This window comes from Aegilops tauschii, chromosome 4, assembly GCF_002575655.3.
Source record: "Aegilops tauschii subsp. strangulata cultivar AL8/78 chromosome 4, Aet v6.0, whole genome shotgun sequence".
Lineage (NCBI taxonomy): Eukaryota > Viridiplantae > Streptophyta > Magnoliopsida > Poales > Poaceae > Aegilops > Aegilops tauschii.
Window position 1 is genome coordinate 10,871,947 of NC_053038.3, and position 11,829 is coordinate 10,883,775.

Genomic DNA, 11,829 nt, shown 5'->3' on the forward strand with positions numbered 1-11,829 from the left:
CCACCCCTGCAAGAAATAAATGAATTCCAAAGATCTTGGGCAAATCCAAAGAGGGTTTTCCCGTCCGCTCATCAGAGAATATTTCTAGGTCCCAATATACCCAATGCCAGATCGCTGCCAAGAAACACAAGCCAGAAAACACAATATGCGTACCTGCCACACCTTCATAACTCCAAATACCCGGATTTGTTACAGTTCCTCCTGAAATACTCCGACCACCCCACGAATCCGTTATTCCTAAATGAGTCATGAAGGGAATTACGAACATACCTTGTCTCCACAATGGATCCAGAACAGGATCAGAGGGATCAAAAACTGCTAATTCGTATAAAGCCATTGAGCCAGCCCAACCAGAAACTAGAGCTGTGTGCATTATATGCACCGCAAGCAATCGACTCGGATCATTCAATACGACAGTATGAACACGATACCAAGGCAAACCCATGGAAATACCCCTTTAGCAAAGAAAAATAGACACGATGTCGCTTTATTTTATCGCATTGAAAAAGACTATCCATATCCTATGTACCTAACCCTTCTAGGGGATTCTGTGTCAGAAAGCGTGAATATTTATTTCATTCCATTAAAAATAAGAAGCCAATTCTGTTCATAAGAAGAAAGAGAAGAAGATCTATCTATTCTATACTCGATAAGTGCCAATATGCAATGGGTAACTTGGCCAATTTGGAAAAAACGAAGAATAGATCGCTACCCCTCTTTGTTTAGCATTCGAATCACCCATTCCTTTTTCTTTATTCAATTTGTCTTACATTCCTTATATGTATAACCTTTCAATCTACGTATTAATAGAATCTATAGTATTCATATAGAATAAGAATAAAAATTAAGACAATAAACTGCGGATTCTTTCTTTCTGTTCCATTCTTACGTTTCCATATTAAAGTGTGGTTTTCTTACTTAAATTTAATAATATTAATCTAATATTCCCATTGGTGTTCCAAAAGTACCTTACCGGATTCCTGGAGATGAAGAAGCGACTTGGGTTGACTTATACAATGTTATGTATCGAGAAAGGACACTTTTTTTAGGTCAAGAGATTCGTTGCGAGATCACGAATCATATTACAGGTCTCATGGTATATCTGAGTATAGAAGATGGAATTAGTGATATTTTTTGTTTATAAACTCCCCAGGCGGGTGGCTAATCTCAGGAATGGCTATTTTTGATACGATGCAAGCGGTGACACCAGATATATATACAATATGCCTCGGAATAGCCGCCTCCATGGCGTCCTTCATTCTGCTTGGAGGAGAACCCACCAAGCGTATAGCATTCCCTCACGCGAGGATTATGCTTCACCAACCTGCTAGTGCTTATTATCGGGCAAGGACACCAGAATTTTTACTAGAAGTAGAAGAGTTACACAAAGTTCGCGAAATGATCACAAGGGTTTATGCAGTAAGAACAGGCAAGCCTTTTTGGGTTGTATCCGAAGACATGGAAAGGGATGTTTTTATGTCAGCAGACGAAGCCAAAGCTTATGGACTTGTCGATATTCTAGGGGATGAAATGATTGACAAGCACTGCGATACTGATCCAGTGTGGTTTCCAGAAATGTTTAAGGATTGGTAGTGTCCGGATTTCTTGTAAAGTTATTTCACAGCTAAATTCGTGTTTTCCTCGACTTAATAGAAAATAGAAAGACTTCATGATGAGCAATCATCAGGTTAAGATGGATCTAAACCAATCCATTTTTTTCTATATACATACAACATGCCGACGGTTAAACAACTTATTAGAAACGCAAGACAGCCAATACGAAATGCTCGAAAAACGGCCGCGCTTAAAGGATGCCCTCAGCGTCGACGAACATGTGCTAGGGTGTATGTGCGACTCGTTCAGATCATGACTTCAAACAAATAAAAAAAATTGAAGTATCCATGATTAGTACCAATGAATAGGATATAGCTTCTCTATCCTAGATTTCTATGGTATATGGAATTTATGGTTTCCTTTGGTGCAAATCCAATTATCTAAATTGGAAATAAGAAGCAATTCTCCCATTGGTAGCAAATGGTTATCCATTAAGCGGAGGAAATAGTAATAAAAAGAAAAAGGCTTATGCTCCTTTATCTTAAAAGAACGGACTAACAGGGTCAGCTACTTAGCCAACTTTCATAATTAAATACCGTCACTGTATGGATAACTCTTATTGTGAAAAGAGCTATTTACTCTATAATGGATAGGTAGAGCCAAAGAATGTGGACTATACAAGTTCGCAATACCTTTTGATGAAAGAAAGGGTTCCGGTGTATAGAGAGGGCCTCACCGTTTAAAAGGGAACCATAGAAACGATGGAACCCACTATTTTTTTTAGTATTATTAGAATGAATTTGTTATTTCGTATAGAAATAACTGAACGGAGTGGAATAAAAAATCATGGTTGGGAAGGTTACTATAGCAAAAGCCATTGGAATTAATATTTTATATATCGGAATAATTAGTTTTGTTATTAATGAGAAAAAGGGTGGCTAAAAGAAGAGAAATCATTAGTTATTCATTAAGGTTAATTTGATTCAATGACCAGAGTTCCGCGAGGATATATAGCCCAGAGACGACGAACAAAAATGCGTTCATTTGCCTCAAACTTTAGAGGGGCTCATTTAAGACTTAATCGAATGATTACCCAACAGGTAAAAAGAGCTTTTGTTTCCTCTCATCGAGATAGAGGTAGGCAAAAGAGGGATTTTCGTCGTTTGTGGATCACTCGGATAAATGCAGCAACGCGGGTATATAAAGTATTCGATAGTTATAGTAAATTAATACACAACCTGTACAAGAAGAAATTGATTCTTAATCATAAAATGCTTGCACAAGTAGCTGTATCAAATCCAAATAATGTTTACACGATTTCCAATAAAATAAAGATCATCAATTAAAGGTATAAATAAAGTAATATACTGGAATAATAAAAGATGAATTCCCGGAGAGGGAACTCCGGGAAGATACAATAAATTAAGATTAAGTGGTAGGAATCAACGAGCTGGATTACTTTCTTTATAATATATATATAGGTCTGGCCCTTTCCAATTCGAATAAAACATCAACAATCGGAACTTAAGTTCCGGTTGTTGTTTCTTAAATTTTGGTTGTTGTTTCTTAAGTTTCGATTGGAATTGTACTTTTGCGTTAATTGAGGAATATGTATTTTTTCTGGGTCTAGAACCTGTAATTATTGAAATTGACTGGGCTTGAAATTGCTTTTCATTCTCATAGTTACGAAACGGTAAGAAAGATAAAATACGAGCCTGTTTTATAGCAAGAGTAATTAATCGCTGTTGTTTCAAGGTTAATCTATTTATTCGTCTCGATAATATTTTTCCTTGTTCACTAATAAATCTATTAATTAAACTCATGTTTCTATAATCAATTCGATCTCCCGGGCCAATCCGGGGACGCCTACGAAAAGGTTGTTTAGATTTACGAAAAGGTTGCTTGAATTTACAAAAAGTTTGCTTGGATTTACGAAAGGGTTGCTTGGATTTATTAAAAGTTTGCTTGGATTTACTAAAGGGTTGCTTAGATTTAAGAAAAGGTTGTTTAGATGTATACATGATTTATTCCTTATTTAAAATTTGAAAATTTGAAAATTCACTTCTTTATTTTATTAATTTAGGATCCAGAAGAAGTAGTTTTTCTTTGATCCATATCTTATTTGATTCATATTATAGTATATGAATACCCTCTATACATATGAAATAATATCTACCGGAAATCAGATGAGTTGATTTGTATTTTGTATTCTATACTATGTTTTCTTTATATATTAAATATGAAGTTCTTACTCTTTCTGTTGTTTGGAAAGATCGAACACACGATGTTCCTATTTCTTTATTTCGTGATGAGTCGTATGCTTGCGACAATAACGACAAAAAATTTTGAATTCTAATTGTCCGGGTGTATTGTGGCGATTCTTTTGAGTACTATATCTAGAAATCCCCGTCGATTCCTCATTGGCACCTTTTCGAACACAACTGATGCATTCCAAAATAACTCTGATTCTAACATCTTTTCCCTTGGCCATGAACCTCCTTTTCTTTTTGGATTGACTTAACTTAATTCTTCTACTTATTCTTTTATTCTTCTATTTTGAATCCGAAGAAGAAGAATAAAATTTATTAGAATAATTTTTTTATTCTTAAATTAAGTAATAAAAAATAGAGAAATAATTAAAGAATACAATCCTTGTCGAATTAGCAAGGATTTTGGTTCGAAATCCTTTCATTTAATTAGCCAGCCCCGCCTTTTCTATGCTCTGATTTCTGAGGCCTTATTTAGCTTGGGTACCCCTTTAAATTGAATTTCTATTTTCAAAAATGGGGTTTACCAAATTTTTAATGACTCTGAGGTTCAACCCAATCCATCTTTTCTTTCTTTTTCCTTCCGATACTAAAAAAAGATTGAAAAGGATCAAATTTTGTCATATCACGAAGAAATCTATCCCTCCCATAGAAATAACTAGAATTAAAAAAAAGGGAATGACAAAGCATCTGGGAATAAACGATTAATTTCTATCAATAAACCTGCTAAAGCACCAAACCATAGAGTACTTAGCACGGGTGCTACAGAGAGATATGTTTTTATATCCCGCATTGAAAATCCTGCTTCCTTGTTGGAATACATATATGATCATAAACTCTTGCCCAAGATTGTTATGCTATATATAAAATGAACCATATCGACGAAATTTTCCTATCCCTAAAAAAGAAAAAGATGACCCCTTCTTCCTATATATTAGCAAGGAAAAGTAATCCTTCTTTTATAGGCGAAATTATATTGGATTTTATATGTATATAATTCCTTAATTATATGAGACCAAAAAGAAGAAATGACACGAGGGTTCTATATATAGATAGAGAAAGAAAGAAGAAGAAAATAGAAAGAAGAAGAAAATTATGATGTGGAAAAGAAGACAGGAATTGTGTACAATGGCATTGTACAACAATTTAATTTGGAAAAGGGATGTAGCGCAGCTTGGTAGCGCGTTTGTTTTGGGTACAAAATGTCACAGGTTCAAATCCTGTCATCCCTACCTATTACTTCTTTCTTCTTTATAGGCAGTAGCGACGAGATCAATTAAAGTAAAGTGGGTATAACTTGAATTTGTGGAGACTATACGTACGTGAGATACATTAGGAATAGAAAAAGATTTTCTTTTTGAATGAATGAAAGCGCTCTTAGTTCAGTTCGGTAGAACGCGGGTCTCCAAAACCCGATGTCGTAGGTTCAAATCCTACAGAGCGTGATTCCATCTATTTTATGTCGAAGCAGAGTAAAATAACTTAACAAAATTGAATTGTAACTCCAATTTCAATTTGACCTCCTCTCTGGTCTGGAGGAGGTCAATCAAAAAAAATGACTCAATCAAAGATCCAACTGATCCCCACGCCTGTATTGCAAATACGCAGTCACGAATAATCCCGCTAAAGTAATAGGAATTAGGCCTAAGACGATTCCAAATAGAAAAACTTCAATCATTTCGATTTGTTCGAGGGGATAAAAAAAGAGGTACGATCTATCCCTAAATAGTACTCTAAATTATCCACGAATCTCAATGACCAAGAAAAGAATTACTAATTAGTGTGGAAAAGAGTCGTAGAATTCCAGGAATCCGAAAGAAAGATTTTTCTTTTCTGAATTATAATTATTCAGTCAATTCAAATAAGGCGTATCTTGTTCAAGCCAATAAATAGAGCTGGGGTTATAGTTAAAGCAGCCAGTAGAAAACCAAAATAACTAGTTAAAGTAAGCATGAAAGAGTTAAATTCCATTTTTTTTACTACACTACATATGTTGGTAAAGCATTTACCTAAGTTATGGAAAATTCATAATTCATCAGTTATTTTAGATAATACTAAAAAACAAGGTAGAGTAAGATACAGAAGTGTAAAAGAAAGTGGATTCATCAGATGATACATGAGTCCCTAATTCCGAATCAAGAGATTTGTTGTGGAATTTGTCAATTGAGTAAAGTAATAATATTAAGAACTAGATCATCTAACCCCATTGAATTTCATTTTTTCATTCAATTTTCAGGGAAATTTTTGAATAAGAGATAAATAAACAATTGAATTTGAAAAAAAAAACTTCTTTCTATTTTGGATAATTTCTTTTTCAATAGGACCCTCTTTTTGGAGTGAACGATCGAATATTCCCCTATTCCTTCTTACTTTAACTGATTGTATTCCATATGGAATAAGAGGAGAACAAAAGCATTCCACGACCTGCCAAGGGGCTGTTAAAAAAAAGAAAGCTCTTCCTTGAATTTACTTTATTTTTATTCCTTTTTCGAACTCCAACCAAAGTAGATTCGAAGACGAGTCACTTCAATTATCCTTTTCAGTTCTATTCTATCTTCTGTCTTTCCCTATTTCATCTCGTAAAGTTCCACGCTCGCAGTTTGGTCAAGAAAGTTAGACCTAATCCAACAAACAATACAAGGATGAATTACGAATTATGAAAGGATAGATTTCACATATACTTGTCCTTGTATTGTATCAGTATGAGAATATCCTTCCTAAATTATTTATCCAAACCTATTGATCATTAACTTAGATTTTCCCAAGATTTTGGCTGCTATTCCGAATTACTCTATTATTCCGAAGCCAATGAAAAGTAAGTAGAACCTACAAAAATGGGGTTTTCTATTGATGCCTTGAATAACATATAGCTTACCTATAGACAAAAAAAATAAAAAAGTAATTATGTTTCGGAACCAGGCAAAACCAGATTGCTGTGCCATAGGAAGGATAGCTATACTAATTCGGTATACTCAAAATACACCTTTGGTACAAAATTGACAATCTCACAAGGATGAAATATCAGTAATTTTCTATTTACTGGTCGATCCCATCTTTTACGGAATCAATTCCTTTTTTGAATGTACAAAATTTTTGGGAGTTCAGCATGTCTGGAAGCACGGGAGAACGTTCTTTTGCTGATATTATTACCAGTATTCGATACTGGGTTATTCATAGCATTACTATACCTTCCCTATTCATTGCGGGTTGGTTATTTGTCAGTACGGGTTTAGCTTATGACGTGTTTGGAAGTCCTAGGCCAACGAGTATTTCACGGAAAGCCGACAAGGAATTCCGTTAATAACCGACCGTTTTGATTCTTTAGAACAACTCGATGAATTTAGTAGATCCTTTTAGGAGGCCCTCAATGACCATAGATCAAACCTATCCTATGTTTACAGTGCGATGGCTGGCTATTCACGGACTAGCTGTACCTACTGTTTTTTTCTTGGGATCAATATCAGCAATGCAGTTCATCCAACGATAAAACAAATTCCAACTATAGAACTATGACACAATCAAACCCGAATGAACAAAATGTTGAATTGAATCGTACCAGTCTATACTGGGGTTTATTACTCATTTTTGTACTTGCTGTTTTATTTTCCAATTACTTCTTCAATTGAGAGAAAGAAAGAGACTAATAAGAATTCTCTTATCCCATTTGGAAGGATACCATCCTTATAACTACCCATGACTGTTTTTGTCTCTAGCATGACCAATTGATAAAATGTGGAGGAAAGTAGGGGAAATGGCCGATACTACTGGAAGAATTCCTCTTTGGCTGATAGGTACTGTAGCTGGTATTGTTGTGATTGGTTTAGTAGGTGTTTTCTTTTATGGTTCATATTCTGGATTGGGTTCATCTCTATAGTAATCGGAGGGACCAGATTGTAAACATGAAAAAGTAGGACCTTAGCGGGTCCTTACCCCCCTTTATCTGATTAGAGCGGAAAGGACCCGCGGAATTTTTACTCTTATAACGCGAATTGAATCTATTCGATTCACTCTTATGAAGCAACAAGAAAAAGAGATCACTCGAGGATCCAATATCTTATTCCACGAAGGAAGTATCCTGAAAATCCTTGATTTAGTTTCGAGTAATAAACTAATAAAACCTTAATCAAAACTATTCAACTAGCCTAAAAATAATAAAAAAACCTTCAATGGAAGAGTTTACTTTTTTTTGCAAAATTTCTGTAAATTTGAAGTTGAACTTAATTAAACAAGCCAAGCAATTTGCTCACAATCACAAGAAATTTTTCCCCCGCCATATTTTCTTCCCCTCTGTTTGTCCACTACCTCGGCTAAACCTAAGCAAAAGAAAAAGAGGTCCAAGAGACAGACCCGAGTAAAGAAGAAATAGTAATCTTTGACGAATTAGGAAGAAAAAGGATTCTTATTTTGATACAAGAAGAATCGGCACAAGAAAAAGGCTTTTTCTTGTGCCGAATAGACGATTAAGAAGACCTGCAATCCCTCCTAAAAGGAAGAAATTTTAATTTTATTGTTCTCGCCTTTGCCTTGGATTCTCTTCTTTTGCATGGGATATAAATAAGGAATTCCAGACATCTCATAAACAAAAAGCAGTCTAAACAAAAAAAGGATTTCCAAAATAGATCATAGATAATTCTAGCAATTGCCAATAAATCGAGGCTTTTTACCAACTTGATGGTAAGAAATCCTGGGACCTAGAAATTCATTTCGTACAATTGAACCTTTTCAAACTGTTTCTTTTTGAGAACCAAAAAAACTTGTGCCAAAATAACGGATGCGAAGAAGAACAAAAGGCCTTGGACACCTAATGGATCCTGAAGCACGATTTCTGCGTCCCCCTGACCAAAACCTCCCACATTAGGATTGCTTGTGAATGGTTGATCAAGCTTGATGGATTCCCCCTCTGAAACAAGAATTTCTGGTCTGGGAGGTATAATATCAATCACTTGGCGTCCATCTGATGCATCAACTATGGATATTTCATACCCCCCCCCCTTTTCTTTATGTAGTATTTTTCTTACTATACCTGTTGACGTAGCATTATAGACTGTATTGTTACTCTTGCTACCATCAGGATAGATCTGTCCTCTTCCTCGGTTTCCCCCTACATATATGGGATATTTTAAGAAATGAGCATCTTTCTTCGTAGCAGGATCAGGGGAAAGAATGGGAAAGACAATTTCACTATATTTCTTACCGGGAACAGGGCCTATCACAAGAATGTTTTTTTATCGGGACGATAACTCTGAAAAGCAAGATTTCCTATCTTTTCTTTTAACTCAGGGGCAATACGATCGGGCGGCGCTAATTCAAATCCCTCGGGCAAAATAAGAACAGCACCTACATTAAACCCTCCCTTTTTTCCATTAGCAAGAACTTGTTTCAATTGCATATCATAAGGAATTCGAAGAACTGCTTCAAATACAGCATCGGGAAGCACAGCTTGGGGAACTTCAATATCAACGGGCTTGCTAGCTAAATGGCAATTGGCACATACAATTCGTCCAGTTGCTTCTCGTGGGTTTTCATAACCCTGCTGCACAAAAATGGGATATGCATTTGAAATAGATGTCTGAGTTATTACGTATATCATGATCGATACAGAAATCGATCGAGTTATCTATTCCTTTACCCAAGAAAAAGTATTTCTATTTTCCATGTCCAATCGTAGATCCCAGAATTTCTACAATAAATTAGATAGGTAGCTAAGCTAATCTAGTTCCCTATACACGAATCTGTTGTCATTCTACTGCAACAGTTGTACTGCAATGATGAATACCTTAAAGTAGGTATAAATAGAAAGAATTTTGCTAAAATGGAAAAGGGCTTTCTTTCTAAAAAAAGATGCTTGCTAATTTGATTAATATTAATATTGGGAGATCAAATGAATTTATGCTTCACTAATTGAATGATAAATGACTACAAGCGAAGGAGATAGACGATTTAAACAAAAAAAGACCCAAAATTTCAAACATGTATCTAGAATTACTGGAAAACTACAAACAAAAATAGTGAAAATAAGCTCGTTAGGAGCCCATCCAAAATCGTTGTAGACCCAACGAATTACTAGTTCCCAAACACGGGTGGAGTGAAATCCAACAAAAAAATCAGTAACTAAAAGAATAAAAAAAGCTTTTATTGAGTCATTTAAATTATAGAAGAATTCCTGAACCCAAGAATTCAAAATGACAAGTTCCTCTTTACCCAGAAAAAAAGAACCACTTAGAATAGCCAAACAGATTATATTTGTCGAGAAATGCAAAATGGTATGGAGATGACCCTCATTATTTATTTTGACCCATTGTATTATTTCCTTGTGTATTCCTGTAGGAGGTTTTTGTACATGTGTCTTTAGTTTCCCTTTTATCATCTCGTCCAAGAGAGAAAGTTCTTCTAATTCTATGAATCTTTCTAGAATCCTTTTCTCTTGAATATCAGTTAAGAGAGTTTCGGATTGCCTGGTATTCCACCAATTCTTAATCCAAAGTTCCAGACATTTGTTAAATGAGGAAGAGACCCCCCAAGGCAAAAGTACGATAAATACAAGATATAGTAAAGAAGGCAATGCTTTCATTTTTTTCTTTTTGATCCGTAAATGGAGTTGTTAATGAATATGCTTCATTCGCTGACTCTATTCCATTCCCTGACTCTATATGATGATATTTCTATTTCTTTGAAGCAAAAACTATATAGGTTTGATACCCTGTATCTATTCTTCTTTTTTGTATATTAGTTAGTAGTGGAATTTCAGTGCATTGGGTTCTTTCTTAGATCTAGATGGAATGAAATAGTGAAATAGAATAAAAAAAGCCCTTTCAGATGAAAAAAGAAGAATAGTATGCGATATATCTCACTTGGATAAAAAAAATTAAAAGCAAATTTCTCTTATCCTCGTTTGTTCCTTCCTTTAGATAAATACTTAAAAATCCCCTTACAATAACAAATCCAATTTAGAAGGGACTTCCTCCCCGTGTTGAGAAAACTTTTCTTCTTCCAATTCTTCTTTTCTTCATTCAACTCAGTTCAAAAAAGATACCTCAAAATACTTCAATTGGTACGCGCAAGAAATAGGCCAATTCGGCAGCTTTTTGTTCAATTTCTCGTGGAGTAAAAATTTGATCATCAGTACGAGTCAAGGGAATGATCCCCTGGCCCCGGATTTCCATATAAAGAATACGACGAGGATAAAGACCCTCTTTAACCTGAATTCTAATTGATTGGATATCCCGCATAAGGAATCGAAGGAAGACGCGACGTTTTATTCCAGGGAATCCCCAACGAAAAATGCACACTATTCCCTCTTTTCTATCGAATCGGTCATAACCACTACCTACATTCCACAAAATAGTACACCACAAGTAGGAGCTAATGAATAGGCCTGCGATTCCGTAGAAAGACATCACGACCCCCTGCGGAAAAAAAAGAATTTCTTGAGATGGAAGTATAGATATAATATTCTTACCAAGATAACTGGAAATCCCAACCGATAAGAATCCTAGTGAACCTAGAAAAAGAATACAGGCCCAGAAAAAATTACCCCTTTTTCGAGAACCTTTTAGAAGTTCTACCCATATGTGTTCTGATCGCCAATTCATATTAGATATACTAAATCCAGCAGCGGTCAATTGAAATTGAGAGAATAAGCTAAATAATTTTGACTTTACTTTTTTTGATTCTGAAATCGCCTTCAGCAACTAGTACTCCTGTGAAATAATAGGTTAGATACATTGACTTTCTATTCAAAAAATATTCGTTGATTCAATTAAAATAAATAAAATAAAACTCGCTATACCTGGCTCTGCATATTCATGCATTTATGCTCGTAGCCTATATCCGCATCCATAACCATTTTTTATTTGTGTGTAGAAAGTGTGTGTAGAAAAAGCCACATACCCTACCATATTATATTACTTACACTAAAAAATACTAGACAATCTTATTTTTTGCACATAAAGAAATAAAGAAGTCATTGCAATTGCCGGAAATACTAAGCCTACTAAAGGCACGAAAA

General features: G+C 35.0%; 2 non-coding genes across 2 annotated transcripts; both read left to right on the forward strand.

The window, feature by feature from the left end:
* The first annotated feature begins 4,979 nt into the window (after nucleotides 1–4,979).
* TRNAP-UGG (transfer RNA proline (anticodon UGG)) lies at nucleotides 4,980–5,053 on the forward strand. The gene has a single exon. It is a non-coding gene; the product is annotated as a tRNA-Pro (tRNA).
* Nucleotides 5,054–5,192: 139 nt separating this feature from the next.
* TRNAW-CCA (transfer RNA tryptophan (anticodon CCA)) lies at nucleotides 5,193–5,266 on the forward strand. The gene has a single exon. It is a non-coding gene; the product is annotated as a tRNA-Trp (tRNA).
* Nucleotides 5,267–11,829: the final 6,563 nt, after the last annotated feature.